Source organism: Urtica dioica, chromosome 5 (assembly GCF_054948205.1).
Source record: "Urtica dioica subsp. dioica isolate 48M chromosome 5, U.dioica_male_clone48M_v1_H2, whole genome shotgun sequence".
Lineage (NCBI taxonomy): Eukaryota > Viridiplantae > Streptophyta > Magnoliopsida > Rosales > Urticaceae > Urtica > Urtica dioica.
In genome coordinates, this window is record NC_142760.1 from 12486318 (window position 1) to 12514033 (window position 27716).

Here is a 27716-nt window from a genome sequence, read left to right on the forward strand (position 1 = left end):
CACCTTGTCGGAATTTCGCCGATCACTCTTCCGAAACCGTCCCAACGCGAAGATCGTGAAAAGTTATTAGGAATTCATATATTTTATGTGATTTTTGGTGCACCGAGGACGTAGTTATGGCTTTTGGGAGTCGCGGCGTTGATTCTTATATAGATAATGCGCGCTAATGCTTGCGGATGTGATCTTACCAGCACTAATGCACCGGATCCCATCAGAACTCCGAAGTTAAGCGTGCTTGGGCGAGAGTAGTACTAGGATGGGTGACCTCCTGGGAAGTCCTCGTGTTGCATCCCTCTTTTTTTGCGAATTATTTTTTTCGGAGGCCGAAACGATGGAATTTCACCAAAAATCGCTCCGAGTCTTGTTCAAATGCCTGTTTACGCTTACAATTCACCGGTGAAAGTCGAAATTCCGGACCGAGGGTGAAATTTACGATTTTACCCTTCCCCCGTTCACCTTGTCGGAATTTCGCCGATCACTCTTCCGAAACCGTCCCAACGCGAAGATCGCGAAAAGTTATTAGGAATTCATATATTTTATGTGATTTTTGGTGCACCGAAGACGTAGTTATGGCTTTTGGGAGTCGCGGCGTTGATTCTTATATAGATAATGCGCGCTAATGCTTGCGGATGCGATCATACCAGCACTAATGCACCGGATCCCATCAGAACTCCGAAGTTAAGCGTGCTTGGGCGAGAGTAGTACTAGGATGGGTGACCTCCTGGGAAGTCCTCGTGTTGCATCCCTCTTTTTTTGCGAATTATTTTTTTCGGAGGCCGAAACGATGGAATTTCACCAAAAATCGCTCCGAGCCTTGTTCAAATGCCCGTTTACGCTTACAATTCACCGGTGAAAGTCGAAATTCCGGACCGAGGGCGAAATTTACGATTTTACCCTTCCCCCGTTCACCTTGTCGGAATTTCGCCGATCACTCTTCTGAAACCGTCCCAACGCGAAGATCGCGAAAAGTTATTAGGAATTCATATATTTTATGTGATTTTTGGTGCACCGAAGACGTAGTTATGGCTTTTGGGAGTCGCGGCGTTGATTCTTATATAGATAATGCGCGCTAATGCTTGCGGATGCGATCATACCAGCACTAATGCACCGGATCCCATCAGAACTCCGAAGTTAAGCGTGCTTGGGCGAGAGTAGTACTAGGATGGGTGACCTCCTGGGAAGTCCTCGTGTTGCATCCCTCTTTTTTTGCGAATTATTTTTTTCGGAGGCCGAAACGATGGAATTTCACCAAAAATCGCTCCGAGCCTTGTTCAAATGCTCGTTTACGCTTACAATTCACCGGTGAAAGTCGAAATTCCGGACCGAGGGCGAAATTTACGATTTTACCCTTCCCCCGTTCACCTTGTCGGAATTTCGCCGATCACTCTTCCGAAACCGTCCCAACGCGAAGATCGCGAAAAGTTATTAGGAATTCATATATTTTATGTGATTTTTGGTGCACCGAAGACGTAGTTATGGCTTTTGGGAGTCGCGGCGTTGATTCTTATATAGATAATGCGCGCTAATGCTTGCGGATGCGATCATACCAGCACTAATGCACCGGATCCCATCAGAACTCCGAAGTTAAGCGTGCTTGGGCGAGAGTAGTACTAGGATGGGTGACCTCCTGGGAAGTCCTCGTGTTGCATCCCTCTTTTTTTGCGAATTATTTTTTTCGGAGGCCGAAACGATGGAATTTCACCAAAAATCGCTCCGAGCCTTGTTCAAATGCCCGTTTACGCATACAATTCACCGGTGAAAGTCGAAATTCCGGACCGAGGGCGAAATTTACGATTTTACCCTTCCCCCGTTCACCTTGTCGGAATTTCGCCGATCACTCTTCCGAAACCGTCCCAACGCGAAGATCGCGAAAAGTTATTAGGAATTCATATATTTTATGTGATTTTTGGTGCACCGAGGACGTAGTTATGGCTTTTGGGAGTCGCGGCGTTGATTCTTATATAGATAATGCGCGCTAATGCTTGCGGATGCGATCATACCAGCACTAATGCACCGGATCCGATCAGAACTCCGAAGTTAAGCGTGCTTGGGCGAGAGTAGTACTAGGATGGGTGACCTCCTGGGAAGTCCTCGTGTTGCATCCCTCTTTTTTTGCGAATTATTTTATTCGGAGGCCGAAATGATGGAATTTCACCAAAAATCGCTCCGAGCCTTGTTCAAATGCTCGTTTACGCTTACAATTCACCGGTGAAAGTCGAAATTCCGGACCGAGGGCGAAATTTACGATTTTACCCTTCCCCCGTTCACCTTGTCGGAATTTCGCCGATCACTCTTCCGAAACCGTCCCAACGCGAAGATCGCGAAAAGTTATTAGGAATTCATATATTTTATGTGATTTTTGGTGCACCGAAGACGTAGTTATGGCTTTTGGGAGTCGCGGCGTTGATTCTTATATAGATAATGCGCGCTAATGCTTGCGGATGCGATCATACCAGCACTAATGCACCGGATCCCATCAGAACTCCGAAGTTAAGCGTGCTTGGGCGAGAGTAGTAGTAGGATGGGTGACCTCCTGGGAAGTCCTCGTGTTGCATCCCTCTTTTTTTGCGAATTATTTTTTTCGGAGGCCGAAACGATGGAATTTCACCAAAAATCGCTCCGAGCCTTGTTCAAATGCTCGTTTACGCTTACAATTCACCGGTGAAAGTCGAAATTCCGGACCGAGGGCGAAATTTACGATTTTACCCTTCCCCCGTTCACCTTGTCGGAATTTCGCCGATCACTCTTCCGAAACCGTCCCAACGCGAAGATCGCGAAAAGTTATTAGGAATTCATATATTTTATGTGATTTTTGGTGCACCGAAGACGTAGTTATGGCTTTTGGGAGTCGCGGCGTTGATTCTTATATAGATAATGCGCGCTAATGCTTGCGAATGCGATCATACCAGCACTAATGCACCGGATCCCATCAGAACTCCGAAGTTAAGCGTGCTTGGGCGAGAGTAGTACTAGGATGGGTGACCTCCTGGGAAGTCCTCGTGTTGCATCCCTCTTTTTTTGCGAATTATTTTTTTCGGAGGCCGAAACGATGGAATTTCACCAAAAATCGCTCCGAGCCTTGTTCAAATGCCCGTTTACGCATACAATTCACCGGTGAAAGTCGAAATTCCGGACCGAGGGCGAAATTTACGATTTTACCCTTCCCCCGTTCACCTTGTCGGAATTTCGCCGATCACTCTTCCGAAACCGTCCCAACGCGAAGATCGCGAAAAGTTATTAGGAATTCATATATTTTATGTGATTTTTGGTGCACCGAGGACGTAGTTATGGCTTTTGGGAGTCGCGGCGTTGATTCTTATATAGATAATGCGCGCTAATGCTTGCGGATGCGATCATACCAGCACTAATGCACCGGATCCCATCAGAACTCCGAAGTTAAGCGTGCTTGGGCGAGAGTAGTACTAGGATGGGTGACCTCCTGGGAAGTCCTCGTGTTGCATCCCTCTTTTTTTGCGAATTATTTTTTTCGGAGGCCGAAATGATGGAATTTCACCAAAAATCGCTCCGAGCCTTGTTCAAATGCTCGTTTACGCTTACAATTCACCGGTGAAAGTCGAAATTCCGGACCGAGGGCGAAATTTACGATTTTACCCTTCCCCCGTTCACCTTGTCGGAATTTCGCCGATCACTCTTCCGAAACCGTCCCAACGCGAAGATCGCGAAAAGTTATTAGGAATTCATATATTTTATGTGATTTTTGGTGCACCGAGGACGTAGTTATGGCTTTTGGGAGTCGCGGCGTTGATTCTTATATAGATAATGCGCGCTAATGCTTGCGGATGCGATCATACCAGCACTAATGCACCGGATCCGATCAGAACTCCGAAGTTAAGCGTGCTTGGGCGAGAGTAGTACTAGGATGGGTGACCTCCTGGGAAGTCCTCGTGTTGCATCCCTCTTTTTTTGCGAATTATTTTATTCGGAGGCCGAAATGATGGAATTTCACCAAAAATCGCTCCGAGCCTTGTTCAAATGCTCGTTTACGCTTACAATTCACCGGTGAAAGTCGAAATTCCGGACCGAGGGCGAAATTTACGATTTTACCCTTCCCCCGTCCACCTTGTCGGAATTTCGCCGATCACTCTTCCGAAACCGTCCCAACGCGAAGATCGCGAAAAGTTATTAGGAATTCATATATTTTATGTGATTTTTGGTGCACCGAAGACGTAGTTATGGCTTTTGGGAGTCGCGGCGTTGATTCTTATATAGATAATGCGCGCTAATGCTTGCGGATGCGATCATACCAGCACTAATGCACCGGATCCCATCAGAACTCCGAAGTTAAGCGTGCTTGGGCGAGAGTAGTAGTAGGATGGGTGACCTCCTGGGAAGTCCTCGTGTTGCATCCCTCTTTTTTTGCGAATTATTTTTTTCGGAGGCCGAAACGATGGAATTTCACCAAAAATCGCTCCGAGCCTTGTTCAAATGCTCGTTTACGCTTACAATTCACCGGTGAAAGTCGAAATTCCGGACCGAGGGCGAAATTTACGATTTTACCCTTCCCCCGTTCACCTTGTCGGAATTTCGCCGATCACTCTTCCGAAACCGTCCCAACGCGAAGATCGCGAAAAGTTATTAGGAATTCATATATTTTATGTGATTTTTGGTGCACCGAAGACGTAGTTATGGCTTTTGGGAGTCGCGGCGTTGATTCTTATATAGATAATGCGCGCTAATGCTTGCGAATGCGATCATACCAGCACTAATGCACCGGATCCCATCAGAACTCCGAAGTTAAGCGTGCTTGGGCGAGAGTAGTACTAGGATGGGTGACCTCCTGGGAAGTCCTCGTGTTGCATCCCTCTTTTTTTGCGAATTATTTTTTTCGGAGGCCGAAACGATGGAATTTCACCAAAAATCGCTCCGAGCCTTGTTCAAATGCCCGTTTACGCATACAATTCACCGGTGAAAGTCGAAATTCCGGACCGAGGGCGAAATTTACGATTTTACCCTTCCCCCGTTCACCTTGTCGGAATTTCGCCGATCACTCTTCCGAAACCGTCCCAACGCGAAGATCGCGAAAAGTTATTAGGAATTCATATATTTTATGTGATTTTTGGTGCACCGAGGACGTAGTTATGGCTTTTGGGAGTCGCGGCGTTGATTCTTATATAGATAATGCGCGCTAATGCTTGCGGATGCGATCATACCAGCACTAATGCACCGGATCCCATCAGAACTCCGAAGTTAAGCGTGCTTGGGCGAGAGTAGTACTAGGATGGGTGACCTCCTGGGAAGTCCTCGTGTTGCATCCCTCTTTTTTTGCGAATTATTTTTTTCGGAGGCCGAAATGATGGAATTTCACCAAAAATCGCTCCGAGCCTTGTTCAAATGCTCGTTTACGCTTACAATTCACCGGTGAAAGTCGAAATTCCGGACCGAGGGCGAAATTTACGATTTTACCCTTCCCCCGTTCACCTTGTCGGAATTTCGCCGATCACTCTTCCGAAACCGTCCCAACGCGAAGATCGCGAAAAGTTATTAGGAATTCATATATTTTATGTGATTTTTGGTGCACCGAAGACGTAGTTATGGCTTTTGGGAGTCGCGGCGTTGATTCTTATATAGATAATGCGCGCTAATGCTTGCGGATGCGATCATACCAGCACTAATGCACCGGATCCCATCAGAACTCCGAAGTTAAGCGTGCTTGGGCGAGAGTAGTACTAGGATGGGTGACCTCCTGGGAAGTCCTCGTGTTGCATCCCTCTTTTTTTGCGAATTATTTTTTTCGGAGGCCGAAATGATGGAATTTCACCAAAAATCGCTCCGAGCCTTGTTCAAATGCTCGTTTACGCTTACAATTCACCGGTGAAAGTCGAAATTCCGGACCGAGGGCGAAATTTACGATTTTACCCTTCCCCCGTTCACCTTGTCGGAATTTCGCCGATCACTCTTCCGAAACCGTCCCAACGCGAAGATCGCGAAAAGTTATTAGGAATTCATATATTTTATGTGATTTTTGGTGCACCGAGGACGTAGTTATGGCTTTTGGGAGTCGCGGCGTTGATTCTTATATAGATAATGCGCGCTAATGCTTGCGGATGCGATCATACCAGCACTAATGCACCGGATCCGATCAGAACTCCGAAGTTAAGCGTGCTTGGGCGAGAGTAGTACTAGGATGGGTGACCTCCTGGGAAGTCCTCGTGTTGCATCCCTCTTTTTTTGCGAATTATTTTATTCGGAGGCCGAAATGATGGAATTTCACCAAAAATCGCTCCGAGCCTTGTTCAAATGCTCGTTTACGCTTACAATTCACCGGTGAAAGTCGAAATTCCGGACCGAGGGCGAAATTTACGATTTTACCCTTCCCCCGTCCACCTTGTCGGAATTTCGCCGATCACTCTTCCGAAACCGTCCCAACGCGAAGATCGCGAAAAGTTATTAGGAATTCATATATTTTATGTGATTTTTGGTGCACCGAAGACGTAGTTATGGCTTTTGGGAGTCGCGGCGTTGATTCTTATATAGATAATGCGCGCTAATGCTTGCGGATGCGATCATACCAGCACTAATGCACCGGATCCCATCAGAACTCCGAAGTTAAGCGTGCTTGGGCGAGAGTAGTAGTAGGATGGGTGACCTCCTGGGAAGTCCTCGTGTTGCATCCCTCTTTTTTTGCGAATTATTTTTTTCGGAGGCCGAAACGATGGAATTTCACCAAAAATCGCTCCGAGCCTTGTTCAAATGCTCGTTTACGCTTACAATTCACCGGTGAAAGTCGAAATTCCGGACCGAGGGCGAAATTTACGATTTTACCCTTCCCCCGTTCACCTTGTCGGAATTTCGCCGATCACTCTTCCGAAACCGTCCCAACGCGAAGATCGCGAAAAGTTATTAGGAATTCATATATTTTATGTGATTTTTGGTGCACCGAAGACGTAGTTATGGCTTTTGGGAGTCGCGGCGTTGATTCTTATATAGATAATGCGCGCTAATGCTTGCGAATGCGATCATACCAGCACTAATGCACCGGATCCCATCAGAACTCCGAAGTTAAGCGTGCTTGGGCGAGAGTAGTACTAGGATGGGTGACCTCCTGGGAAGTCCTCGTGTTGCATCCCTCTTTTTTTGCGAATTATTTTTTTCGGAGGCCGAAACGATGGAATTTCACCAAAAATCGCTCCGAGCCTTGTTCAAATGCCCGTTTACGCATACAATTCACCGGTGAAAGTCGAAATTCCGGACCGAGGGCGAAATTTACGATTTTACCCTTCCCCCGTTCACCTTGTCGGAATTTCGCCGATCACTCTTCCGAAACCGTCCCAACGCGAAGATCGCGAAAAGTTATTAGGAATTCATATATTTTATGTGATTTTTGGTGCACCGAGGACGTAGTTATGGCTTTTGGGAGTCGCGGCGTTGATTCTTATATAGATAATGCGCGCTAATGCTTGCGGATGCGATCATACCAGCACTAATGCACCGGATCCCATCAGAACTCCGAAGTTAAGCGTGCTTGGGCGAGAGTAGTACTAGGATGGGTGACCTCCTGGGAAGTCCTCGTGTTGCATCCCTCTTTTTTTGCGAATTATTTTTTTCGGAGGCCGAAATGATGGAATTTCACCAAAAATCGCTCCGAGCCTTGTTCAAATGCTCGTTTACGCTTACAATTCACCGGTGAAAGTCGAAATTCCGGACCGAGGGCGAAATTTACGATTTTACCCTTCCCCCGTTCACCTTGTCGGAATTTCGCCGATCACTCTTCCGAAACCGTCCCAACGCGAAGATCGCGAAAAGTTATTAGGAATTCATATATTTTATGTGATTTTTGGTGCACCGAAGACGTAGTTATGGCTTTTGGGAGTCGCGGCGTTGATTCTTATATAGATAATGCGCGCTAATGCTTGCGGATGCGATCATACCAGCACTAATGCACCGGATCCCATCAGAACTCCGAAGTTAAGCGTGCTTGGGCGAGAGTAGTACTAGGATGGGTGACCTCCTGGGAAGTCCTCGTGTTGCATCCCTCTTTTTTTGCGAATTATTTTTTTCGGAGGCCGAAACGATGGAATTTCACCAAAAATCGCTCCGAGCCTTGTTCAAATGCTCGTTTACGCTTACAATTCACCGGTGAAAGTCGAAATTCCGGACCGAGGGCGAAATTTACGATTTTACCCTTCCCCCGTTCACCTTGTCGGAATTTCGCCGATCACTCTTCCGAAACCGTCCCAACGCGAAGATCGTGAAAAGTTATTAGGAATTCATATATTTTATGTGATTTTTGGTGCACCGAAGACGAAGTTATGGCTTTTGGGAGTCGCGGCGTTGATTCTTATATAGATAATGCGCGCTAATGCTTGCGGATGCGATCATACCAGCACTAATGCACCGGATCCCATCAGAACTCCGAAGTTAAGCGTGCTTGGGCGAGAGTAGTACTAGGATGGGTGACCTCCTGGGAAGTCCTCGTGTTGCATCCCTCTTTTTTTGCGAATTATTTTATTCGGAGGCCGAAATGATGGAATTTCACCAAAAATCGCTCCGAGCCTTGTTCAAATGCTCGTTTACGCTTACAATTCACCGGTGAAAGTCGAAATTCCGGACCGAGGGCGAAATTTACGATTTTACCCTTCCCCCGTTCACCTTGTCGGAATTTCGCCGATCACTCTTCCGAAACCGTCCCAACGCGAAGATCGCGAAAAGTTATTAGGAATTCATATATTTTATGTGATTTTTGGTGCACCGAAGACGTAGTTATGGCTTTTGGGAGTCGCGGCGTTGATTCTTATATAGATAATGCGCGCTAATGCTTGCGGATGCGATCATACCAGCACTAATGCACCGGATCCCATCAGAACTCCGAAGTTAAGCGTGCTTGGGCGAGAGTAGTACTAGGATGGGTGACCTCTTGGGAAGTCCTCGTGTTGCATCCCTCTTTTTTTGCGAATTATTTTTTTCGGAGGCCGAAACGATGGAATTTCACAAAAAATCGCTCCGAGCCTTGTTCAAATGCGCGTTTACGCATACAATTCACCGGTGAAAGTCGAAATTCCGGACCGAGGGCGAAATTTACGATTTTACCCTTCCCCCGTTCACCTTGTCGGAATTTCGCCGATCACTCTTCCGAAACCGTCCCAACGCGAAGATCGCGAAAAGTTATTAGGAATTCATATATTTTATGTGATTTTTGGTGCACCGAAGACGTAGTTATGGCTTTTGGGAGTCGCGGCGTTGATTGTTATATAGATAATGCGCGCTAAAGCTTGCGAATGCGATCATACCAGCACTAATGCACCGGATCCCATCAGAACTCCGAAGTTAAGCGTGCTTGGGCGAGAGTAGTACTAGGATGGGTGACCTCCTGGGAAGTCCTCGTGTTGCATCCCTCTTTTTTTGCGAATTATTTTTTTTCGGAGGCCGAAACAATGGAATTTCACCAAAAATCGCTCCGAGTCTTGTTCAAATGCCCGTTTACGCTTACAATTCACCGGTGAAAGTCGAAATTCCGGACCGAGGGCGAAATTTACGATTTTACCCTTCCCCCGTTCACCTTGTCGGAATTTCGCCGATCACTCTTCCGAAACCGTCCCAACGCGAAGATCGCGAAAAGTTATTAGGAATTCATATATTTTATGTGATTTTTGGTGCACCGAGGACGTAGTTATGGCTTTTGGGAGTCGCGGCGTTGATTCTTATATAGATAATGCGCGCTAATGCTTGCGGATGCGATCATACCAGCACTAATGCACCGGATCCCATCAGAACTCCGAAGTTAAGCGTGCTTGGGCGAGAGTAGTACTAGGATGGGTGACCTCCTGGGAAGTCCTCGTGTTGCATCCCTCTTTTTTTGCGAATTATTTTTTTCGGAGGCCGAAACGATGGAATTTCACCAAAAATCGCTCCGAGCCTTGTTCAAATGCGCGTTTACGCATACAATTCACCGGTGAAAGTCGAAATTCCGGACCGAGGGCGAAATTTACGATTTTACCCTTCCCCCGTTCACCTTGTCGGAATTTCGCCGATCACTCTTCCGAAACCGTCCCAACGCGAAGATTGCGAAAAGTTATTAGGAATTCATATATTTTATGTGATTTTTGGTGCACCGAAGACGTAGTTATGGCTTTTGGGAGTCGCGGCGTTGATTCGTATATAGATAATGCGCGCTAATGCTTGCGGATGCGATCATACCAGCACTAATGCACCGGATCCCATCAGAACTCCGAAGTTAAGCGTGCTTGGGCGAGAGTAGTACTAGGATGGGTGACCTCCTGGGAAGTCCTCGTGTTGCATCCCTCTTTTTTTGCGAATTATTTTTTTCGGAGGCCGAAACGATGGAATTTCACCAAAAATCGCTCCGAGCCTTGTTCAAATGCGCGTTTACGCATACAATTCACCGGTGAAAGTCGAAATTCCGGACCGAGGGCGAAATTTACGATTTTACCCTTCCCCCGTTCACCTTGTCGGAATTTCGCCGATCACTCTTCCGAAACCGTCCCAACGCGAAGATCGCGAAAAGTTATTAGGAATTCATATATTTTATGTGATTTTTGGTGCACCGAGGACGTAGTTATGGCTTTTGGGAGTCGCGGCGTTGATTCTTATATAGATAATGCGCGCTAATGCTTGCGGATGTGATCTTACCAGCACTAATGCACCGGATCCCATCAGAACTCCGAAGTTAAGCGTGCTTGGGCGAGAGTAGTACTAGGATGGGTGACCTCCTGGGAAGTCCTCGTGTTGCATCCCTCTTTTTTTGCGAATTATTTTATTCGGAGGCCGAAACGATGGAATTTCACCAAAAATCGCTCCGAGCCTTGTTCAAATGCGCGTTTACGCATACAATTCACCGGTGAAAGTCGAAATTCCGGACCGAGGGCGAAATTTACGATTTTACCCTTCCCCCGTTCACCTTGTCGGAATTTCGCCGATCACTCTTCCGAAACCGTCCCAACGCGAAGATCGCGAAAAGTTATTAGGAATTCATATATTTTATGTGATTTTTGGTGCACCGAGGACGTAGTTATGGCTTTTGGGAGTCGCGGCGTTGATTCTTATATAGATAATGCGCGCTAATGCTTGCGGATGTGATCTTACCAGCACTAATGCACCGGATCCCATCAGAACTCTGAAGTTAAGCGTGCTTGGGCGAGAGTAGTACTAGGATGGGTGACCTCCTGGGAAGTCCTCGTGTTGCATCCCTCTTTTTTTGCGAATTATTTTTTTCGGAGGCCGAAACGATGGAATTTCACCAAAAATCGCTCCGAGCCTTGTTCAAATGCGCGTTTACGCTTACAATTCACCGGTGAAAGTCGAAATTCCGGACCGAGGGTGAAATTTACGATTTTACCCTTCCCCCGTTCACCTTGTCGGAATTTCGCCGATCACTCTTCCGAAACCGTCCCAACGCGAAGATCGCGTAAAGTTATTAGGAATTCATATATTTTATGTGATTTTTGGTGCACCGAAGACGTACTTACGGCTTTTGGGAGTCGCGGCGTTGATTCTTATATAGATAATGCGCGCTAATGCTTGCGGATGCGATCATACCAGCACTAATGCACCGGATCCCATCAGAACTCCGAAGTTAAGCGTGCTTGGGCGAGAGTAGTACTAGGATGGGTGACCTCCTGGGAAGTCCTCGTGTTGCATCCCTCTTTTTTTGCGAATTATTTTTTTCGGAGGCCGAAACGATGGAATTTCACCAAAAATCGCTCCGAGTCTTGTTCAAATGCCCGTTTACGCTTACAATTCACCGGTGAAAGTCGAAATTCCGGACCGAGGGCAAAATTTACGATTTTACCCTTCCCCCGTTCACCTTGTCGGAATTTCGCCGATCACTCTTCCGAAACCGTCCCAACGCGAAGATCGCGAAAAGTTATTAGGAATTCATATATTTTATGTGATTTTTGGTGCACCGAAGACGTAGTTACGGCTTTTGGGAGTCGCGGCGTTGATTCTTATATAGATAATGCGCGCTAATGCTTGCGGATGCGACCATACCAGCACTAATGCACCGGATCCCATCAGAACTCCGAAGTTAAGCGTGCTTGGGCGAGAGTAGTACTAGGATGGGTGACCTCCTGGGAAGTCCTCGTGTTGCATACCTCTTTTTTTGCGAATTATTTTTTTCGGAGGCCGAAATGATGGAATTTCACCAAAAATCGCTCCGAGCCTTGTTCAAATGCTCGTTTACGCTTACAATTCACCGGTGAAAGTCGAAATTCCGGACCGAGGGCAAAATTTACGATTTTACCCTTCCCCCGTTCACCTTGTCGGAATTTCGCCGATCACTCTTCCGAAACCGTCCCAACGCGAAGATCGCGAAAAGTTATTAGGAATTCATATATTTTATGTGATTTTTGGTGCACCGAAGACGTAGTTATGGCTTTTGGGAGTCGCGGCGTTGATTCGTATATAGATAATGCGCGCTAATGCTTGCGGATGCGATCATACCAGCACTAATGCACCGGATCCCATCAGAACTCCGAAGTTAAGCGTGCTTGGGCGAGAGTAGTACTAGGATTGGTGACCTCCTGGGAAGTCCTCGTGTTGCATCCCTCTTTTTTTGCGAATTATTTTTTTCGGAGGCCGAAACGATGGAATTTCACCAAAAATCGCTCCGAGCCTTGTTCAAATGCGCGTTTACGCATACAATTCACCGGTGAAAGTCGAAATTCCGGACCGAGGGCGAAATTTACGATTTTACCCTTCCCCCGTTCACCTTGTCGGAATTTCGCCGATCACTCTTCCGAAACCGTCCCAACGCGAAGATCGCGAAAAGTTATTAGGAATTCATATATTTTATGTGATTTTTGGTGCACCGAGGACGTAGTTATGGCTTTTGGGAGTCGCGGCGTTGATTCTTATATAGATAATGCGCGCTAATGCTTGCGGATGTGATCTTACCAGCACTAATGCACCGGATCCCATCAGAACTCCGAAGTTAAGCGTGCTTGGGCGAGAGTAGTACTAGGATGGGTGACCTCCTGGGAAGTCCTCGTGTTGCATCCCTCTTTTTTTGCGAATTATTTTTTTCGGAGGCCGAAACGATGGAATTTCACCAAAAATCGCTCCGAGTCTTGTTCAAATGCCCGTTTACGCTTACAATTCACCGGTGAAAGTCGAAATTCCGGACCGAGGGCAAAATTTACGATTTTACCCTTCCCCCGTTCACCTTGTCGGAATTTCGCCGATCACTCTTCCGAAACCGTCCCAACGCGAAGATTGCGAAAAGTTATTAGGAATTCATATATTTTATGTGATTTTTGGTGCACCGAAGACGTAGTTATGGCTTTTGGGAGTCGCGGCGTTGATTCTTATATAGATAATGCGCGCTAATGCTTGCGGATGCGATCATACCAGCACTAATGCACCGGATCCCATCAGAACTCCGAAGTTAAGCGTGCTTGGGCGAGAGTAGTACTAGGATGGGTGACCTCCTGGGAAGTCCTCGTGTTGCATCCCTCTTTTTTTGCGAATTATTTTATTCGGAGGCCGAAACGATGGAATTTCACCAAAAATCGCTCCGAGCCTTGTTCAAATGCGCGTTTACGCATACAATTCACCGGTGAAAGTCGAAATTCCGGACCGAGGGCGAAATTTACGATTTTACCCTTCCCCCGTTCACCTTGTCGGAATTTCGCCGATCACTCTTCCGAAACCGTCCCAACGCGAAGATCGCGAAAAGTTATTAGGAATTCATATATTTTATGTGATTTTTGGTGCACCGAGGACGTAGTTATGGCTTTTGGGATTCGCGGCGTTGATTCTTATATAGATAATGCGCGCTAATGCTTGCGGATGTGATCTTACCAGCACTAATGCACCGGATCCCATCAGAACTCTGAAGTTAAGCGTGCTTGGGCGAGAGTAGTACTAGGATGGGTGACCTCCTGGGAAGTCCTCGTGTTGCATCCCTCTTTTTTTGCGAATTATTTTTTTCGGAGGCCGAAACGATGGAATTTCACCAAAAATCGCTCCGAGCCTTGTTCAAATGCGCGTTTACGCTTACAATTCACCGGTGAAAGTCGAAATTCCGGACCGAGGGTGAAATTTACGATTTTACCCTTCCCCCGTTCACCTTGTCGGAATTTCGCCGATCACTCTTCCGAAACCGTCCCAACGCGAAGATCGCGTAAAGTTATTAGGAATTCATATATTTTATGTGATTTTTGGTGCACCGAAGACGTAGTTACGGCTTTTGGGAGTCGCGGCGTTGATTCTTATATAGATAATGCGCGCTAATGCTTGCGGATGCGATCATACCAGCACTAATGCACCGGATCCCATCAGAACTCCGAAGTTAAGCGTGCTTGGGCGAGAGTAGTACTAGGATGGGTGACCTCCTGGGAAGTCCTCGTGTTGCATCCCTCTTTTTTTGCGAATTATTTTTTTCGGAGGCCGAAACGATGGAATTTCACCAAAAATCGCTCCGAGCCTTGTTCAAATGCTCGTTTACGCTTACAATTCACCGGTGAAAGTCGAAATTCCGGACCGAGTGCGAAATTTACGATTTTACCCTTCCCCCGTTCACCTTGTCGGAATTTCGCCGATCACTCTTCCGAAACCGTCCCAACGCGAAGATCGCGAAAAGTTATTAGGAATTCATATATTTTATATGATTTTTGGTGCACCGAAGACGTAGTTACGGCTTTTGGGAGTCGCGGCGTTGATTCTTATATAGATAATGCGCGCTAATGCTTGCGGATGCGATCATACCAGCACTAATGCACCGGATCCCATCAGAACTCCGAAGTTAAGCGTGCTTGGGCGAGAGTAGTACTAGGATGGGTGACCTCCTGGGAAGTACTCGTGTTGCATCCCTCTTTTTTTGCGAATTATTTTTTTCGGAGGCCGAAACGATGGAATTTCACCAAAAATCGCTCCGAGCCTTGTTCAAATGCCCGTTTACGCTTACAATTCACCGGTGAAAGTCGAAATTCCGGACCGAGGGCAAAATTTACGATTTTACCCTTCCCCCGTTCACCTTGTCGGAATTTCGCCGATCACTCTTCCGAAACCGTCCCAACGCGAAGATCGCGAAAAGTTATTAGGAATTCATATATTTTATGTGATTTTTGGTGCACCGAAGACGTAGTTATGGCTTTTGGGAGTCGCGGCGTTGATTCTTATATAGATAATGCGCGCTAATGCTTGCGGATGCGATCATACCAGCACTAATGCACCGGATCCCATCAGAACTCCAAAGTTAAGCGTGCTTGGGCAAGAGTAGTACTAGGGTGGGTGACCTCCTGGGAAGTCCTCGTGTTGCATCCCTCTTTTTTTGCGAATTATTTTTTTCGGAGGCCGAAACGATGGAATTTCACCAAAAATCGCTCCGAGTCTTGTTCAAATGCCCGTTTACGCTTACAATTCACCGGTGAAAGTCGAAATTCCGGACCGAGGGCAAAATTTACGATTTTACCCTTCCCCCGTTCACCTTGTCGGAATTTCGCCGATCACTCTTCCGAAACCGTCCCAACGCGAAGATCGCGAAAAGTTATTAGGAATTCATATATTTTATGTGATTTTTGGTGCACCGAAGACGTAGTTACGGCTTTTGGGAGTCGCGGCGTTGATTCTTATATAGATAATGCGCGCTAATGCTTGCGGATGCGATCATACCAGCACTAATGCACCAGATCCCATCAGAACTCCGAAGTTAAGCGTGCTTGGGCGAGAGTAGTACTAGGATGGGTGACCTCCTGGGAAGTCCTCGTGTTGCATCCCTCTTTTTTTGCGAATTATTTTTTTCGGAGGCCGAAATTATGGAATTTCACCAAAAATCGCTCCGAGCCTTGTTCAAATGCGCGTTTACGCATACAATTCACCGGTGAAAGTCGAAATTCCGGACCGAGGGCGAAATTTACGATTTTACCCTTCCCCCGTTCACCTTGTCGGAATTTCGCCGATCACTCTTCCGAAACCGTCCCAACGCGAAGATCGCGAAAAGTTATTAGGAATTCATATATTTTATGTGATTTTTGGTGCACCGAGGACGTAGTTATGGCTTTTGGGAGTCGCGGCGTTGATTCTTATATAGATAATGCGCGCTAATGCTTGCGGATGTGATCTTACCAGCACTAATGCACCGGATCCCATCAGAACTCCGAAGTTAAGCGTGCTTGGGCGAGAGTAGTACTAGGATGGGTGACCTCCTGGGAAGTCCTCGTGTTGCATCCCTCTTTTTTTGCGAATTATTTTTTTCGGAGGCCGAAACGATGGAATTTCACCAAAAATCGCTCCGAGTCTTGTTCAAATGCCCGTTTACGCTTACAATTCACCGGTGAAAGTCGAAATTCCGGACCGAGGGCAAAATTTACGATTTTACCCTTCCCCCGTTCACCTTGTCGGAATTTCGCCGATCACTCTTCCGAAACCGTCCCAACGCGAAGATTGCGAAAAGTTATTAGGAATTCATATATTTTATGTGATTTTTGGTGCACCGAAGACGTAGTTATGGCTTTTGGGAGTCGCGGCGTTGATTCTTATATAGATAATGCGCGCTAATGCTTGCGGATGCGATCATACCAGCACTAATGCACCGGATCCCATCAGAACTCCGAAGTTAAGCGTGGTTGGGCGAGAGTAGTACTAGGATGGGTGACCTCCTGGGAAGTCCTCGTGTTGCATCCCTCTTTTTTTGCGAATTATTTTATTCGGAGGCCGAAACGATGGAATTTCACCAAAAATCGCTCCGAGCCTTGTTCAAATGCGCGTTTACGCATACAATTCACCGGTGAAAGTCGAAATTCCGGACCGAGGGCGAAATTTACGATTTTACCCTTCCCCCGTTCACCTTGTCGGAATTTCGCCGATCACTCTTCCGAAACCGTCCCAACGCGAAGATCGCGAAAAGTTATTAGGAATTCATATATTTTATGTGATTTTTGGTGCACCGAGGACGTAGTTATGGCTTTTGGGATTCGCGGCGTTGATTCTTATATAGATAATGCGCGCTAATGCTTGCGGATGTGATCTTACCAGCACTAATGCACCGGATCCCATCAGAACTCTGAAGTTAAGCGTGCTTGGGCGAGAGTAGTACTAGGATGGGTGACCTCCTGGGAAGTCCTCGTGTTGCATCCCTCTTTTTTTGCGAATTATTTTTTTCGGAGGCCGAAACGATGGAATTTCACCAAAAATCGCTCCGAGCCTTGTTCAAATGCGCGTTTACGCTTACAATTCACCGGTGAAAGTCGAAATTCCGGACCGAGGGTGAAATTTACGATTTTACCCTTCCCCCGTTCACCTTGTCGGAATTTCGCCGATCACTCTTCCGAAACCGTCCCAACGCGAAGATCGCGTAAAGTTATTAGGAATTCATATATTTTATGTGATTTTTGGTGCACCGAAGACGTAGTTACGGCTTTTGGGAGTCGCGGCGTTGATTCTTATATAGATAATGCGCGCTAATGCTTGCGGATGCGATCATACCAGCACTAATGCACCGGATCCCATCAGAACTCCGAAGTTAAGCGTGCTTGGGCGAGAGTAGTACTAGGATGGGTGACCTCCTGGGAAGTCCTCGTGTTGCATCCCTCTTTTTTTGCGAATTATTTTTTTCGGAGGCCGAAACGATGGAATTTCACCAAAAATCGCTCCGAGCCTTGTTCAAATGCTCGTTTACGCTTACAATTCACCGGTGAAAGTCGAAATTCCGGACCGAGTGCGAAATTTACGATTTTACCCTTCCCCCGTTCACCTTGTCGGAATTTCGCCGATCACTCTTCCGAAACCGTCCCAACGCGAAGATCGCGAAAAGTTATTAGGAATTCATATATTTTATATGATTTTTGGTGCACCGAAGACGTAGTTATGGCTTTTGGGAGTCGCGGCGTTGATTCTTATATAGATAATGCGCGCTAATGCTTGCGGATGCGATCATACCAGCACTAATGCACCGGATCCCATCAGAACTCCGAAGTTAAGCGTGCTTGGGCGAGAGTAGTACTAGGATGGGTGACCTCCTGGGAAGTACTCGTGTTGCATCCCTCTTTTTTTGCGAATTATTTTTTTCGGAGGCCGAAACGATGGAATTTCACCAAAAATCGCTCCGAGCCTTGTTCAAATGCCCGTTTACGCTTACAATTCACCGGTGAAAGTCGAAATTCCGGACCGAGGGCAAAATTTACGATTTTACCCTTCCCCCGTTCACCTTGTCGGAATTTCGCCGATCACTCTTCCGAAACCGTCCCAACGCGAAGATCGCGAAAAGTTATTAGGAATTCATATATTTTATGTGATTTTTGGTGCACCGAAGACGTAGTTATGGCTTTTGGGAGTCGCGGCGTTGATTCTTATATAGATAATGCGCGCTAATGCTTGCGGATGCGATCATACCAGCACTAATGCACCGGATCCCATCAGAACTCCAAAGTTAAGCGTGCTTGGGCAAGAGTAGTACTAGGGTGGGTGACCTCCTGGGAAGTCCTCGTGTTGCATCCCTCTTTTTTTGCGAATTATTTTTTTCGGAGGCCGAAACGATGGAATTTCACCAAAAATCGCTCCGAGTCTTGTTCAAATGCCCGTTTACGCTTACAATTCACCGGTGAAAGTCGAAATTCCGGACCGAGGGCAAAATTTACGATTTTACCCTTCCCCCGTTCACCTTGTCGGAATTTCGCCGATCACTCTTCCGAAACCGTCCCAACGCGAAGATCGCGAAAAGTTATTAGGAATTCATATATTTTATGTGATTTTTGGTGCACCGAAGACGTAGTTACGGCTTTTGGGAGTCGCGGCGTTGATTCTTATATAGATAATGCGCGCTAATGCTTGCGGATGCGATCATACCAGCACTAATGCACCAGATCCCATCAGAACTCCGAAGTTAAGCGTGCTTGGGCGAGAGTAGTACTAGGATGGGTGACCTCCTGGGAAGTCCTCGTGTTGCATCCCTCTTTTTTTGCGAATTATTTTTTTCGGAGGCCGAAACGATGGAATTTCACCAAAAATCGCTCCGAGTCTTGTTCAAATGCCCGTTTACGCTTACAATTCACCGGTGAAAGTCGAAATTCCGGACCGAGGGCAAAATTTACGATTTTACCCTTCCCCCGTTCACCTTGTCGGAATTTCGCCGATCACTCTTCCGAAACCGTCCCAACGCGAAGATTGCGAAAAGTTATTAGGAATTCATATATTTTATGTGATTTTTGGTGCACCGAAGACGTAGTTATGGCTTTTGGGAGTCGCGGCGTTGATTCTTATATAGATAATGCGCGCTAATGCTTGCGGATGCGACCATACCAGCACTAATGCACCGGATCCCATCAGAACTCCGAAGTTAAGCGTGCTTGGGCGAGAGTAGTACTAGGATGGGTGACCTCCTGGGAAGTCCTCGTGTTGCATCCCTCTTTTTTTGCGAATTATTTTTTTCGGAGGCCGAAATTATGGAATTTCACCAAAAATCGCTCCGAGCCTTGTTCAAATGCGCGTTTACGCATACAATTCACCGGTGAAAGTCGAAATTCCGGACCGAGGGCGAAATTTACGATTTTACCCTTCCCCCGTTCACCTTGTCGGAATTTCGCCGATCACTCTTCCGAAACCGTCCCAACGCGAAGATCGCGAAAAGTTATTAGGAATTCATATATTTTATGTGATTTTTGGTGCACCGAAGACGTAGTTATGGCTTTTGGGAGTCGCGGCGTTGATTCTTATATAGATAATGCGCGCTAATGCTTGCGGATGCGATCATACCAGCACTAATGCACCGGATCCCATCAGAACTCCGAAGTTAAGCGTGCTTGGGCGAGAGTAGTACTAGGATGGGTGACCTTCTGGGAAGTCCTCGTGTTGCATCCCTCTTTTTTTGCGAATTATTTTTTTCGGAGGCCGAAACGATGGAATTTCACCAAAAATCGCTCCGAGTCTTGTTCAAATGCCCGTTTACGCTTACAATTCACCGGTGAAAGTCGAAATTCCGGACCGAGGGCAAAATTTACGATTTTACCCTTCCCCCGTTCACCTTGTCGGAATTTCGCCGATCACTCTTCCGAAACCGTCCCAACGCGAAGATTGCGAAAAGTTATTAGGAATTCATATATTTTATGTGATTTTTGGTGCACCGAAGACGTAGTTATGGCTTTTGGGAGTCGCGGCGTTGATTCTTATATAGATAATGCGCGCTAATGCTTGCGGATGCGACCATACCAGCACTAATGCACCGGATCCCATCAGAACTCCGAAGTTAAGCGTGCTTGGGCGAGAGTAGTACTAGGATGGGTGACCTCCTGGGAAGTCCTCGTGTTGCATCCCTCTTTTTTTGCGAATTATTTTTTTCGGAGGCCGAAATTATGGAATTTCACCAAAAATCGCTCCGAGCCTTGTTCAAATGCGCGTTTACGCATACAATTCACCGGTGAAAGTCGAAATTCCGGACCGAGGGCGAAATTTACGATTTTACCCTTCCCCCGTTCACCTTGTCGGAATTTCGCCGATCACTCTTCCGAAACCGTCCCAACGCGAAGATCGCGAAAAGTTATTAGGAATTCATATATTTTATGTGATTTTTGGTGCACCGAAGACGTAGTTATGGCTTTTGGGAGTCGCGGCGTTGATTCTTATATAGATAATGCGCGCTAATGCTTGCGGATGCGATCATACCAGCACTAATGCACCGGATCCCATCAGAACTCCGAAGTTAAGCGTGCTTGGGCGAGAGTAGTACTAGGATTGGTGACCTCCTGGGAAGTCCTCGTGTTGCATCCCTCTTTTTTTGCGAATTATTTTTTTCGGAGGCCGAAACGATGGAATTTCACCAAAAATCGCTCCGAGCCTTGTTCAAATGCGCGTTTACGCATACAATTCACCGGTGAAAGTCGAAATTCCGGACCGAGGGCGAAATTTACGATTTTACCCTTCCCCCGTTCACCTTGTCGGAATTTCGCCGATCACTCTTCCGAAACCGTCCCAACGCGAAGATCGCGAAAAGTTATTAGGAATTCATATATTTTATGTGATTTTTGGTGCACCGAGGACGTAGTTATGGCTTTTGGGAGTCGCGGCGTTGATTCTTATATAGATAATGCGCGCTAATGCTTGCGGATGTGATCTTACCAGCACTAATGCACCGGATCCCATCAGAACTCCGAAGTTAAGCGTGCTTGGGCGAGAGTAGTACTAGGATGGGTGACCTCCTGGGAAGTCCTCGTGTTGCATCCCTCTTTTTTTGCGAATTATTTTTTTCGGAGGCCGAAACGATGGAATTTCACCAAAAATCGCTCCGAGTCTTGTTCAAATGCCCGTTTACGCTTACAATTCACCGGTGAAAGTCGAAATTCCGGACCGAGGGCAAAATTTACGATTTTACCCTTCCCCCGTTCACCTTGTCGGAATTTCGCCGATCACTCTTCCGAAACCGTCCCAACGCGAAGATTGCGAAAAGTTATTAGGAATTCATATATTTTATGTGATTTTTGGTGCACCGAAGACGTAGTTATGGCTTTTGGGAGTCGCGGCGTTGATTCTTATATAGATAATGCGCGCTAATGCTTGCGGATGCGATCATACCAGCACTAATGCACCGGATCCCATCAGAACTCCGAAGTTAAGCGTGCTTGGGCGAGAGTAGTACTAGGATGGGTGACCTCCTGGGAAGTCCTCGTGTTGCATCCCTCTTTTTTTGCGAATTATTTTATTCGGAGGCCGAAACGATGGAATTTCACCAAAAATCGCTCCGAGCCTTGTTCAAATGCGCGTTTACGCATACAATTCACCGGTGAAAGTCGAAATTCCGGACCGAGGGCGAAATTTACGATTTTACCCTTCCCCCGTTCACCTTGTCGGAATTTCGCCGATCACTCTTCCGAAACCGTCCCAACGCGAAGATCGCGAAAAGTTATTAGGAATTCATATATTTTATGTGATTTTTGGTGCACCGAGGACGTAGTTATGGCTTTTGGGATTCGCGGCGTTGATTCTTATATAGATAATGCGCACTAATGCTTGCGGATGTGATCTTACCAGCACTAATGCACCGGATCCCATCAGAACTCTGAAGTTAAGCGTGCTTGGGCGAGAGTAGTACTAGGATGGGTGACCTCCTGGGAAGTCCTCGTGTTGCATCCCTCTTTTTTTGCGAATTATTTTTTTCGGAGGCCGAAACGATGGAATTTCACCAAAAATCGCTCCGAGCCTTGTTCAAATGCGCGTTTACGCTTACAATTCACCGGTGAAAGTCGAAATTCCGGACCGAGGGTGAAATTTACGATTTTACCCTTCCCCCGTTCACCTTGTCGGAATTTCGCCGATCACTCTTCCGAAACCGTCCCAACGCGAAGATCGCGTAAAGTTATTAGGAATTCATATATTTTATGTGATTTTTGGTGCACCGAAGACGTAGTTACGGCTTTTGGGAGTCGCGGCGTTGATTCTTATATAGATAATGCGCGCTAATGCTTGCGGATGCGATCATACCAGCACTAATGCACCGGATCCCATCAGAACTCCGAAGTTAAGCGTGCTTGGGCGAGAGTAGTACTAGGATGGGTGACCTCCTGGGAAGTCCTCGTGTTGCATCCCTCTTTTTTTGCGAATTATTTTTTTCGGAGGCCGAAACGATGGAATTTCACCAAAAATCGCTCCGAGCCTTGTTCAAATGCTCGTTTACGCTTACAATTCACCGGTGAAAGTCGAAATTCCGGACCGAGTGCGAAATTTACGATTTTACCCTTCCCCCGTTCACCTTGTCGGAATTTCGCCGATCACTCTTCCGAAACCGTCCCAACGCGAAGATCGCGAAAAGTTATTAGGAATTCATATATTTTATATGATTTTTGGTGCACCGAAGACGTAGTTATGGCTTTTGGGAGTCGCGGCGTTGATTCTTATATAGATAATGCGCGCTAATGCTTGCGGATGCGATCATACCAGCACTAATGCACCGGATCCCATCAGAACTCCGAAGTTAAGCGTGCTTGGGCGAGAGTAGTACTAGGATGGGTGACCTCCTGGGAAGTACTCGTGTTGCATCCCTCTTTTTTTGCGAATTATTTTTTTCGGAGGCCGAAACGATGGAATTTCACCAAAAATCGCTCCGAGCCTTGTTCAAATGCCCGTTTACGCTTACAATTCACCGGTGAAAGTCGAAATTCCGGACCGAGGGCAAAATTTACGATTTTACCCTTCCCCCGTTCACCTTGTCGGAATTTCGCCGATCACTCTTCCGAAACCGTCCCAACGCGAAGATCGCGAAAAGTTATTAGGAATTCATATATTTTATGTGATTTTTGGTGCACCGAAGACGTAGTTACGGCTTTTGGGAGTCGCGGCGTTGATTCTTATATAGATAATGCGCGCTAATGCTTGCGGATGCGATCATACCAGCACTAATGCACCAGATCCCATCAGAACTCCGAAGTTAAGCGTGCTTGGGCGAGAGTAGTACTAGGATGGGTGACCTCCTGGGAAGTCCTCGTGTTGCATCCCTCTTTTTTTGCGAATTATTTTTTTCGGAGGCCGAAACGATGGAATTTCACCAAAAATCGCTCCGAGTCTTGTTCAAATGCCCGTTTACGCTTACAATTCACCGGTGAAAGTCGAAATTCCGGACCGAGGGCAAAATTTACGATTTTACCCTTCCCCCGTTCACCTTGTCGGAATTTCGCCGATCACTCTTCCGAAACCGTCCCAACGCGAAGATTGCGAAAAGTTATTAGGAATTCATATATTTTATGTGATTTTTGGTGCACCGAAGACGTAGTTATGGCTTTTGGGAGTCGCGGCGTTGATTCTTATATAGATAATGCGCGCTAATGCTTGCGGATGCGACCATACCAGCACTAATGCACCGGATCCCATCAGAACTCCGAAGTTAAGCGTGCTTGGGCGAGAGTAGTACTAGGATGGGTGACCTCCTGGGAAGTCCTCGTGTTGCATCCCTCTTTTTTTGCGAATTATTTTTTTCGGAGGCCGAAATTATGGAATTTCACCAAAAATCGCTCCGAGCCTTGTTCAAATGCGCGTTTACGCATACAATTCACCGGTGAAAGTCGAAATTCCGGACCGAGGGCGAAATTTACGATTTTACCCTTCCCCCGTTCACCTTGTCGGAATTTCGCCGATCACTCTTCCGAAACCGTCCCAACGCGAAGATCGCGAAAAGTTATTAGGAATTCATATATTTTATGTGATTTTTGGTGCACCGAAGACGTAGTTATGGCTTTTGGGAGTCGCGGCGTTGATTCTTATATAGATAATGCGCGCTAATGCTTGCGGATGCGATCATACCAGCACTAATGCACCGGATCCCATCAGAACTCCGAAGTTAAGCGTGCTTGGGCGAGAGTAGTACTAGGATGGGTGACCTTCTGGGAAGTCCTCGTGTTGCATCCCTCTTTTTTTGCGAATTATTTTTTTCGGAGGCCGAAACGATGGAATTTCACCAAAAATCGCTCCGAGTCTTGTTCAAATGCCCGTTTACGCTTACAATTCACCGGTGAAAGTCGAAATTCCGGACCGAGGGCAAAATTTACGATTTTACCCTTCCCCCGTTCACCTTGTCGGAATTTCGCCGATCACTCTTCCGAAACCGTCCCAACGCGAAGATTGCGAAAAGTTATTAGGAATTCATATATTTTATGTGATTTTTGGTGCACCGAAGACGTAGTTATGGCTTTTGGGAGTCGCGGCGTTGATTCTTATATAGATAATGCGCGCTAATGCTTGCGGATGCGACCATACCAGCACTAATGCACCGGATCCCATCAGAACTCCGAAGTTAAGCGTGCTTGGGCGAGAGTAGTACTAGGATGGGTGACCTCCTGGGAAGTCCTCGTGTTGCATCCCTCTTTTTTTGCGAATTATTTTTTTCGGAGGCCGAAATTATGGAATTTCACCAAAAATCGCTCCGAGCCTTGTTCAAATGCGCGTTTACGCATACAATTCACCGGTGAAAGTCGAAATTCCGGACCGAGGGCGAAATTTACGATTTTACCCTTCCCCCGTTCACCTTGTCGGAATTTCGCCGATCACTCTTCCGAAACCGTCCCAACGCGAAGATCGCGAAAAGTTATTAGGAATTCATATATTTTATGTGATTTTTGGTGCACCGAAGACGTAGTTATGGCTTTTGGGAGTCGCGGCGTTGATTCTTATATAGATAATGCGCGCTAATGCTTGCGGATGCGATCATACCAGCACTAATGCACCGGATCCCATCAGAACTCCGAAGTTAAGCGTGCTTGGGCGAGAGTAGTACTAGGATTGGTGACCTCCTGGGAAGTCCTCGTGTTGCATCCCTCTTTTTTTGCGAATTATTTTTTTCGGAGGCCGAAACGATGGAATTTCACCAAAAATCGCTCCGAGCCTTGTTCAAATGCGCGTTTACGCATACAATTCACCGGTGAAAGTCGAAATTCCGGACCGAGGGCGAAATTTACGATTTTACCCTTCCCCCGTTCACCTTGTCGGAATTTCGCCGATCACTCTTCCGAAACCGTCCCAACGCGAAGATCGCGAAAAGTTATTAGGAATTCATATATTTTATGTGATTTTTGGTGCACCGAGGACGTAGTTATGGCTTTTGGGAGTCGCGGCGTTGATTCTTATATAGATAATGCGCGCTAATGCTTGCGGATGTGATCTTACCAGCACTAATGCACCGGATCCCATCAGAACTCCGAAGTTAAGCGTGCTTGGGCGAGAGTAGTACTAGGATGGGTGACCTCCTGGGAAGTCCTCGTGTTGCATCCCTCTTTTTTTGCGAATTATTTTTTTCGGAGGCCGAAACGATGGAATTTCACCAAAAATCGCTCCGAGTCTTGTTCAAATGCCCGTTTACGCTTACAATTCACCGGTGAAAGTCGAAATTCCGGACCGAGGGCAAAATTTACGATTTTACCCTTCCCCCGTTCACCTTGTCGGAATTTCGCCGATCACTCTTCCGAAACCGTCCCAACGCGAAGATTGCGAAAAGTTATTAGGAATTCATATATTTTATGTGATTTTTGGTGCACCGAAGACGTAGTTATGGCTTTTGGGAGTCGCGGCGTTGATTCTTATATAGATAATGCGCGCTAATGCTTGCGGATGCGATCATACCAGCACTAATGCACCGGATCCCATCAGAACTCCGAAGTTAAGCGTGCTTGGGCGAGAGTAGTACTAGGATGGGTGACCTCCTGGGAAGTCCTCGTGTTGCATCCCTCTTTTTTTGCGAATTATTTTATTCGGAGGCCGAAACGATGGAATTTCACCAAAAATCGCTCCGAGCCTTGTTCAAATGCGCGTTTACGCATACAATTCACCGGTGAAAGTCGAAATTCCGGACCGAGGGCGAAATTTACGATTTTACCCTTCCCCCGTTCACCTTGTCGGAATTTCGCCGATCACTCTTCCGAAACCGTCCCAACGCGAAGATCGCGAAAAGTTATTAGGAATTCATATATTTTATGTGATTTTTGGTGCACCGAGGACGTAGTTATGGCTTTTGGGATTCGCGGCGTTGATTCTTATATAGATAATGCGCGCTAATGCTTGCGGATGTGATCTTACCAGCACTAATGCACCGGATCCCATCAGAACTCTGAAGTTAAGCGTGCTTGGGCGAGAGTAGTACTAGGATGGGTGACCTCCTGGGAAGTCCTCGTGTTGCATCCCTCTTTTTTTGCGAATTATTTTTTTCGGAGGCCGAAACGATGGAATTTCACCAAAAATCGCTCCGAGCCTTGTTCAAATGCGCGTTTACGCTTACAATTCACCGGTGAAAGTCGAAATTCCGGACCGAGGGTGAAATTTACGATTTTACCCTTCCCCCGTTCACCTTGTCGGAATTTCGCCGATCACTCTTCCGAAACCGTCCCAACGCGAAGATCGCGTAAAGTTATTAGGAATTCATATATTTTATGTGATTTTTGGTGCACCGAAGACGTAGTTACGGCTTTTGGGAGTCGCGGCGTTGATTCTTATATAGATAATGCGCGCTAATGCTTGCGGATGCGATCATACCAGCACTAATGCACCGGATCCCATCAGAACTCCGAAGTTAAGCGTGCTTGGGCGAGAGTAGTACTAGGATGGGTGACCTCCTGGGAAGTCCTCGTGTTGCATCCCTCTTTTTTTGCGAATTATTTTTTTCGGAGGCCGAAACGATGGAATTTCACCAAAAATCGCTCCGAGCCTTGTTCAAATGCTCGTTTACGCTTACAATTCACCGGTGAAAGTCGAAATTCCGGACCGAGTGCGAAATTTACGATTTTACCCTTCCCCCGTTCACCTTGTCGGAATTTCGCCGATCACTCTTCCGAAACCGTCCCAACGCGAAGATCGCGAAAAGTTATTAGGAATTCATATATTTTATATGATTTTTGGTGCACCGAAGACGTAGTTATGGCTTTTGGGAGTCGCGGCGTTGATTCTTATATAGATAATGCGCGCTAATGCTTGCGGATGCGATCATACCAGCACTAATGCACCGGATCCCATCAGAACTCCGAAGTTAAGCGTGCTTGGGCGAGAGTAGTACTAGGATGGGTGACCTCCTGGGAAGTACTCGTGTTGCATCCCTCTTTTTTTGCGAATTATTTTTTTCGGAGGCCGAAACGATGGAATTTCACCAAAAATCGCTCCGAGCCTTGTTCAAATGCCCGTTTACGCTTACAATTCACCGGTGAAAGTCGAAATTCCGGACCGAGGGCAAAATTTACGATTTTACCCTTCCCCCGTTCACCTTGTCGGAATTTCGCCGATCACTCTTCCGAAACCGTCCCAACGCGAAGATCGCGAAAAGTTATTAGGAATTCATATAT

The 27716-nt window shown here is 46.7% G+C and overlaps 61 non-coding genes across 61 annotated transcripts; all 61 read left to right on the top strand.

The window, feature by feature from the left end:
* The first annotated feature begins 174 nt into the window (after positions 1–174).
* Positions 175–293, top strand: LOC149396973 (5S ribosomal RNA). The gene has a single exon (XR_016298341.1). It is a non-coding gene; the product is annotated as a 5S ribosomal RNA (ribosomal RNA).
* Positions 294–627: 334 nt separating this feature from the next.
* On the top strand, positions 628–746 carry LOC149396974 (5S ribosomal RNA). Its single transcript, XR_016297349.1, has one exon. It is a non-coding gene; the product is annotated as a 5S ribosomal RNA (ribosomal RNA).
* A 334-nt stretch (positions 747–1080) lies between these two features.
* On the top strand, positions 1081–1199 carry LOC149396975 (5S ribosomal RNA). Its single transcript, XR_016297350.1, has one exon. It is a non-coding gene; the product is annotated as a 5S ribosomal RNA (ribosomal RNA).
* Positions 1200–1533: 334 nt separating this feature from the next.
* On the top strand, positions 1534–1652 carry LOC149396976 (5S ribosomal RNA). The gene has a single exon (XR_016297352.1). It is a non-coding gene; the product is annotated as a 5S ribosomal RNA (ribosomal RNA).
* Positions 1653–1986: 334 nt separating this feature from the next.
* LOC149396977 (5S ribosomal RNA) lies at positions 1987–2105 on the top strand. Its single transcript, XR_016298504.1, has one exon. It is a non-coding gene; the product is annotated as a 5S ribosomal RNA (ribosomal RNA).
* Positions 2106–2439: 334 nt separating this feature from the next.
* On the top strand, positions 2440–2558 carry LOC149396978 (5S ribosomal RNA). Its single transcript, XR_016297830.1, has one exon. It is a non-coding gene; the product is annotated as a 5S ribosomal RNA (ribosomal RNA).
* Positions 2559–2892: 334 nt separating this feature from the next.
* LOC149396979 (5S ribosomal RNA) lies at positions 2893–3011 on the top strand. Its single transcript, XR_016297930.1, has one exon. It is a non-coding gene; the product is annotated as a 5S ribosomal RNA (ribosomal RNA).
* A 334-nt stretch (positions 3012–3345) lies between these two features.
* LOC149396980 (5S ribosomal RNA) lies at positions 3346–3464 on the top strand. Its single transcript, XR_016297353.1, has one exon. It is a non-coding gene; the product is annotated as a 5S ribosomal RNA (ribosomal RNA).
* A 334-nt stretch (positions 3465–3798) lies between these two features.
* Positions 3799–3917, top strand: LOC149396981 (5S ribosomal RNA). Its single transcript, XR_016298505.1, has one exon. It is a non-coding gene; the product is annotated as a 5S ribosomal RNA (ribosomal RNA).
* Positions 3918–4251: 334 nt separating this feature from the next.
* On the top strand, positions 4252–4370 carry LOC149396982 (5S ribosomal RNA). Its single transcript, XR_016297831.1, has one exon. It is a non-coding gene; the product is annotated as a 5S ribosomal RNA (ribosomal RNA).
* A 334-nt stretch (positions 4371–4704) lies between these two features.
* On the top strand, positions 4705–4823 carry LOC149396983 (5S ribosomal RNA). Its single transcript, XR_016297931.1, has one exon. It is a non-coding gene; the product is annotated as a 5S ribosomal RNA (ribosomal RNA).
* A 334-nt stretch (positions 4824–5157) lies between these two features.
* On the top strand, positions 5158–5276 carry LOC149396984 (5S ribosomal RNA). The gene has a single exon (XR_016297354.1). It is a non-coding gene; the product is annotated as a 5S ribosomal RNA (ribosomal RNA).
* Positions 5277–5610: 334 nt separating this feature from the next.
* On the top strand, positions 5611–5729 carry LOC149396985 (5S ribosomal RNA). Its single transcript, XR_016297356.1, has one exon. It is a non-coding gene; the product is annotated as a 5S ribosomal RNA (ribosomal RNA).
* Positions 5730–6063: 334 nt separating this feature from the next.
* On the top strand, positions 6064–6182 carry LOC149396986 (5S ribosomal RNA). Its single transcript, XR_016298506.1, has one exon. It is a non-coding gene; the product is annotated as a 5S ribosomal RNA (ribosomal RNA).
* Positions 6183–6516: 334 nt separating this feature from the next.
* Positions 6517–6635, top strand: LOC149396987 (5S ribosomal RNA). The gene has a single exon (XR_016297833.1). It is a non-coding gene; the product is annotated as a 5S ribosomal RNA (ribosomal RNA).
* Positions 6636–6969: 334 nt separating this feature from the next.
* Positions 6970–7088, top strand: LOC149396988 (5S ribosomal RNA). The gene has a single exon (XR_016297932.1). It is a non-coding gene; the product is annotated as a 5S ribosomal RNA (ribosomal RNA).
* A 334-nt stretch (positions 7089–7422) lies between these two features.
* Positions 7423–7541, top strand: LOC149396989 (5S ribosomal RNA). Its single transcript, XR_016297358.1, has one exon. It is a non-coding gene; the product is annotated as a 5S ribosomal RNA (ribosomal RNA).
* A 334-nt stretch (positions 7542–7875) lies between these two features.
* On the top strand, positions 7876–7994 carry LOC149396990 (5S ribosomal RNA). The gene has a single exon (XR_016297359.1). It is a non-coding gene; the product is annotated as a 5S ribosomal RNA (ribosomal RNA).
* A 334-nt stretch (positions 7995–8328) lies between these two features.
* Positions 8329–8447, top strand: LOC149396991 (5S ribosomal RNA). The gene has a single exon (XR_016297360.1). It is a non-coding gene; the product is annotated as a 5S ribosomal RNA (ribosomal RNA).
* Positions 8448–8781: 334 nt separating this feature from the next.
* LOC149396992 (5S ribosomal RNA) lies at positions 8782–8900 on the top strand. Its single transcript, XR_016297614.1, has one exon. It is a non-coding gene; the product is annotated as a 5S ribosomal RNA (ribosomal RNA).
* A 334-nt stretch (positions 8901–9234) lies between these two features.
* On the top strand, positions 9235–9353 carry LOC149396993 (5S ribosomal RNA). Its single transcript, XR_016297934.1, has one exon. It is a non-coding gene; the product is annotated as a 5S ribosomal RNA (ribosomal RNA).
* A 335-nt stretch (positions 9354–9688) lies between these two features.
* Positions 9689–9807, top strand: LOC149396994 (5S ribosomal RNA). The gene has a single exon (XR_016297361.1). It is a non-coding gene; the product is annotated as a 5S ribosomal RNA (ribosomal RNA).
* A 334-nt stretch (positions 9808–10141) lies between these two features.
* On the top strand, positions 10142–10260 carry LOC149396995 (5S ribosomal RNA). Its single transcript, XR_016297362.1, has one exon. It is a non-coding gene; the product is annotated as a 5S ribosomal RNA (ribosomal RNA).
* Positions 10261–10594: 334 nt separating this feature from the next.
* Positions 10595–10713, top strand: LOC149396996 (5S ribosomal RNA). Its single transcript, XR_016298342.1, has one exon. It is a non-coding gene; the product is annotated as a 5S ribosomal RNA (ribosomal RNA).
* A 334-nt stretch (positions 10714–11047) lies between these two features.
* On the top strand, positions 11048–11166 carry LOC149396997 (5S ribosomal RNA). The gene has a single exon (XR_016298689.1). It is a non-coding gene; the product is annotated as a 5S ribosomal RNA (ribosomal RNA).
* Positions 11167–11500: 334 nt separating this feature from the next.
* On the top strand, positions 11501–11619 carry LOC149396998 (5S ribosomal RNA). The gene has a single exon (XR_016297364.1). It is a non-coding gene; the product is annotated as a 5S ribosomal RNA (ribosomal RNA).
* Positions 11620–11953: 334 nt separating this feature from the next.
* Positions 11954–12072, top strand: LOC149396999 (5S ribosomal RNA). The gene has a single exon (XR_016297731.1). It is a non-coding gene; the product is annotated as a 5S ribosomal RNA (ribosomal RNA).
* A 334-nt stretch (positions 12073–12406) lies between these two features.
* Positions 12407–12525, top strand: LOC149397000 (5S ribosomal RNA). The gene has a single exon (XR_016298577.1). It is a non-coding gene; the product is annotated as a 5S ribosomal RNA (ribosomal RNA).
* Positions 12526–12859: 334 nt separating this feature from the next.
* LOC149397001 (5S ribosomal RNA) lies at positions 12860–12978 on the top strand. The gene has a single exon (XR_016298343.1). It is a non-coding gene; the product is annotated as a 5S ribosomal RNA (ribosomal RNA).
* A 334-nt stretch (positions 12979–13312) lies between these two features.
* Positions 13313–13431, top strand: LOC149397002 (5S ribosomal RNA). Its single transcript, XR_016297365.1, has one exon. It is a non-coding gene; the product is annotated as a 5S ribosomal RNA (ribosomal RNA).
* Positions 13432–13765: 334 nt separating this feature from the next.
* LOC149397003 (5S ribosomal RNA) lies at positions 13766–13884 on the top strand. Its single transcript, XR_016298690.1, has one exon. It is a non-coding gene; the product is annotated as a 5S ribosomal RNA (ribosomal RNA).
* Positions 13885–14218: 334 nt separating this feature from the next.
* On the top strand, positions 14219–14337 carry LOC149397004 (5S ribosomal RNA). The gene has a single exon (XR_016297366.1). It is a non-coding gene; the product is annotated as a 5S ribosomal RNA (ribosomal RNA).
* Positions 14338–14671: 334 nt separating this feature from the next.
* On the top strand, positions 14672–14790 carry LOC149397005 (5S ribosomal RNA). Its single transcript, XR_016297654.1, has one exon. It is a non-coding gene; the product is annotated as a 5S ribosomal RNA (ribosomal RNA).
* A 334-nt stretch (positions 14791–15124) lies between these two features.
* Positions 15125–15243, top strand: LOC149397006 (5S ribosomal RNA). The gene has a single exon (XR_016298874.1). It is a non-coding gene; the product is annotated as a 5S ribosomal RNA (ribosomal RNA).
* A 334-nt stretch (positions 15244–15577) lies between these two features.
* LOC149397007 (5S ribosomal RNA) lies at positions 15578–15696 on the top strand. The gene has a single exon (XR_016298221.1). It is a non-coding gene; the product is annotated as a 5S ribosomal RNA (ribosomal RNA).
* A 334-nt stretch (positions 15697–16030) lies between these two features.
* On the top strand, positions 16031–16149 carry LOC149397008 (5S ribosomal RNA). Its single transcript, XR_016298345.1, has one exon. It is a non-coding gene; the product is annotated as a 5S ribosomal RNA (ribosomal RNA).
* A 334-nt stretch (positions 16150–16483) lies between these two features.
* On the top strand, positions 16484–16602 carry LOC149397009 (5S ribosomal RNA). Its single transcript, XR_016298389.1, has one exon. It is a non-coding gene; the product is annotated as a 5S ribosomal RNA (ribosomal RNA).
* Positions 16603–16936: 334 nt separating this feature from the next.
* On the top strand, positions 16937–17055 carry LOC149397010 (5S ribosomal RNA). Its single transcript, XR_016298691.1, has one exon. It is a non-coding gene; the product is annotated as a 5S ribosomal RNA (ribosomal RNA).
* A 334-nt stretch (positions 17056–17389) lies between these two features.
* LOC149397011 (5S ribosomal RNA) lies at positions 17390–17508 on the top strand. Its single transcript, XR_016297367.1, has one exon. It is a non-coding gene; the product is annotated as a 5S ribosomal RNA (ribosomal RNA).
* Positions 17509–17842: 334 nt separating this feature from the next.
* Positions 17843–17961, top strand: LOC149397012 (5S ribosomal RNA). Its single transcript, XR_016297655.1, has one exon. It is a non-coding gene; the product is annotated as a 5S ribosomal RNA (ribosomal RNA).
* Positions 17962–18295: 334 nt separating this feature from the next.
* Positions 18296–18414, top strand: LOC149397013 (5S ribosomal RNA). Its single transcript, XR_016298876.1, has one exon. It is a non-coding gene; the product is annotated as a 5S ribosomal RNA (ribosomal RNA).
* Positions 18415–18748: 334 nt separating this feature from the next.
* Positions 18749–18867, top strand: LOC149397014 (5S ribosomal RNA). Its single transcript, XR_016298223.1, has one exon. It is a non-coding gene; the product is annotated as a 5S ribosomal RNA (ribosomal RNA).
* A 334-nt stretch (positions 18868–19201) lies between these two features.
* LOC149397015 (5S ribosomal RNA) lies at positions 19202–19320 on the top strand. Its single transcript, XR_016297375.1, has one exon. It is a non-coding gene; the product is annotated as a 5S ribosomal RNA (ribosomal RNA).
* Positions 19321–19654: 334 nt separating this feature from the next.
* On the top strand, positions 19655–19773 carry LOC149397016 (5S ribosomal RNA). Its single transcript, XR_016297651.1, has one exon. It is a non-coding gene; the product is annotated as a 5S ribosomal RNA (ribosomal RNA).
* Positions 19774–20107: 334 nt separating this feature from the next.
* LOC149397017 (5S ribosomal RNA) lies at positions 20108–20226 on the top strand. Its single transcript, XR_016297488.1, has one exon. It is a non-coding gene; the product is annotated as a 5S ribosomal RNA (ribosomal RNA).
* Positions 20227–20560: 334 nt separating this feature from the next.
* LOC149397018 (5S ribosomal RNA) lies at positions 20561–20679 on the top strand. Its single transcript, XR_016298578.1, has one exon. It is a non-coding gene; the product is annotated as a 5S ribosomal RNA (ribosomal RNA).
* Positions 20680–21013: 334 nt separating this feature from the next.
* Positions 21014–21132, top strand: LOC149397019 (5S ribosomal RNA). The gene has a single exon (XR_016298346.1). It is a non-coding gene; the product is annotated as a 5S ribosomal RNA (ribosomal RNA).
* A 334-nt stretch (positions 21133–21466) lies between these two features.
* On the top strand, positions 21467–21585 carry LOC149397020 (5S ribosomal RNA). The gene has a single exon (XR_016297370.1). It is a non-coding gene; the product is annotated as a 5S ribosomal RNA (ribosomal RNA).
* Positions 21586–21919: 334 nt separating this feature from the next.
* Positions 21920–22038, top strand: LOC149397021 (5S ribosomal RNA). The gene has a single exon (XR_016298692.1). It is a non-coding gene; the product is annotated as a 5S ribosomal RNA (ribosomal RNA).
* Positions 22039–22372: 334 nt separating this feature from the next.
* LOC149397022 (5S ribosomal RNA) lies at positions 22373–22491 on the top strand. Its single transcript, XR_016297371.1, has one exon. It is a non-coding gene; the product is annotated as a 5S ribosomal RNA (ribosomal RNA).
* A 334-nt stretch (positions 22492–22825) lies between these two features.
* LOC149397023 (5S ribosomal RNA) lies at positions 22826–22944 on the top strand. The gene has a single exon (XR_016297656.1). It is a non-coding gene; the product is annotated as a 5S ribosomal RNA (ribosomal RNA).
* Positions 22945–23278: 334 nt separating this feature from the next.
* On the top strand, positions 23279–23397 carry LOC149397024 (5S ribosomal RNA). Its single transcript, XR_016298224.1, has one exon. It is a non-coding gene; the product is annotated as a 5S ribosomal RNA (ribosomal RNA).
* Positions 23398–23731: 334 nt separating this feature from the next.
* LOC149397025 (5S ribosomal RNA) lies at positions 23732–23850 on the top strand. Its single transcript, XR_016297603.1, has one exon. It is a non-coding gene; the product is annotated as a 5S ribosomal RNA (ribosomal RNA).
* Positions 23851–24184: 334 nt separating this feature from the next.
* Positions 24185–24303, top strand: LOC149397026 (5S ribosomal RNA). The gene has a single exon (XR_016297652.1). It is a non-coding gene; the product is annotated as a 5S ribosomal RNA (ribosomal RNA).
* A 334-nt stretch (positions 24304–24637) lies between these two features.
* LOC149397027 (5S ribosomal RNA) lies at positions 24638–24756 on the top strand. The gene has a single exon (XR_016297720.1). It is a non-coding gene; the product is annotated as a 5S ribosomal RNA (ribosomal RNA).
* A 334-nt stretch (positions 24757–25090) lies between these two features.
* Positions 25091–25209, top strand: LOC149397028 (5S ribosomal RNA). The gene has a single exon (XR_016298579.1). It is a non-coding gene; the product is annotated as a 5S ribosomal RNA (ribosomal RNA).
* A 334-nt stretch (positions 25210–25543) lies between these two features.
* Positions 25544–25662, top strand: LOC149397029 (5S ribosomal RNA). The gene has a single exon (XR_016298347.1). It is a non-coding gene; the product is annotated as a 5S ribosomal RNA (ribosomal RNA).
* A 334-nt stretch (positions 25663–25996) lies between these two features.
* On the top strand, positions 25997–26115 carry LOC149397030 (5S ribosomal RNA). The gene has a single exon (XR_016297372.1). It is a non-coding gene; the product is annotated as a 5S ribosomal RNA (ribosomal RNA).
* Positions 26116–26449: 334 nt separating this feature from the next.
* LOC149397031 (5S ribosomal RNA) lies at positions 26450–26568 on the top strand. The gene has a single exon (XR_016298693.1). It is a non-coding gene; the product is annotated as a 5S ribosomal RNA (ribosomal RNA).
* A 334-nt stretch (positions 26569–26902) lies between these two features.
* LOC149397032 (5S ribosomal RNA) lies at positions 26903–27021 on the top strand. The gene has a single exon (XR_016297373.1). It is a non-coding gene; the product is annotated as a 5S ribosomal RNA (ribosomal RNA).
* Positions 27022–27355: 334 nt separating this feature from the next.
* Positions 27356–27474, top strand: LOC149397033 (5S ribosomal RNA). The gene has a single exon (XR_016297657.1). It is a non-coding gene; the product is annotated as a 5S ribosomal RNA (ribosomal RNA).
* Positions 27475–27716: the final 242 nt, after the last annotated feature.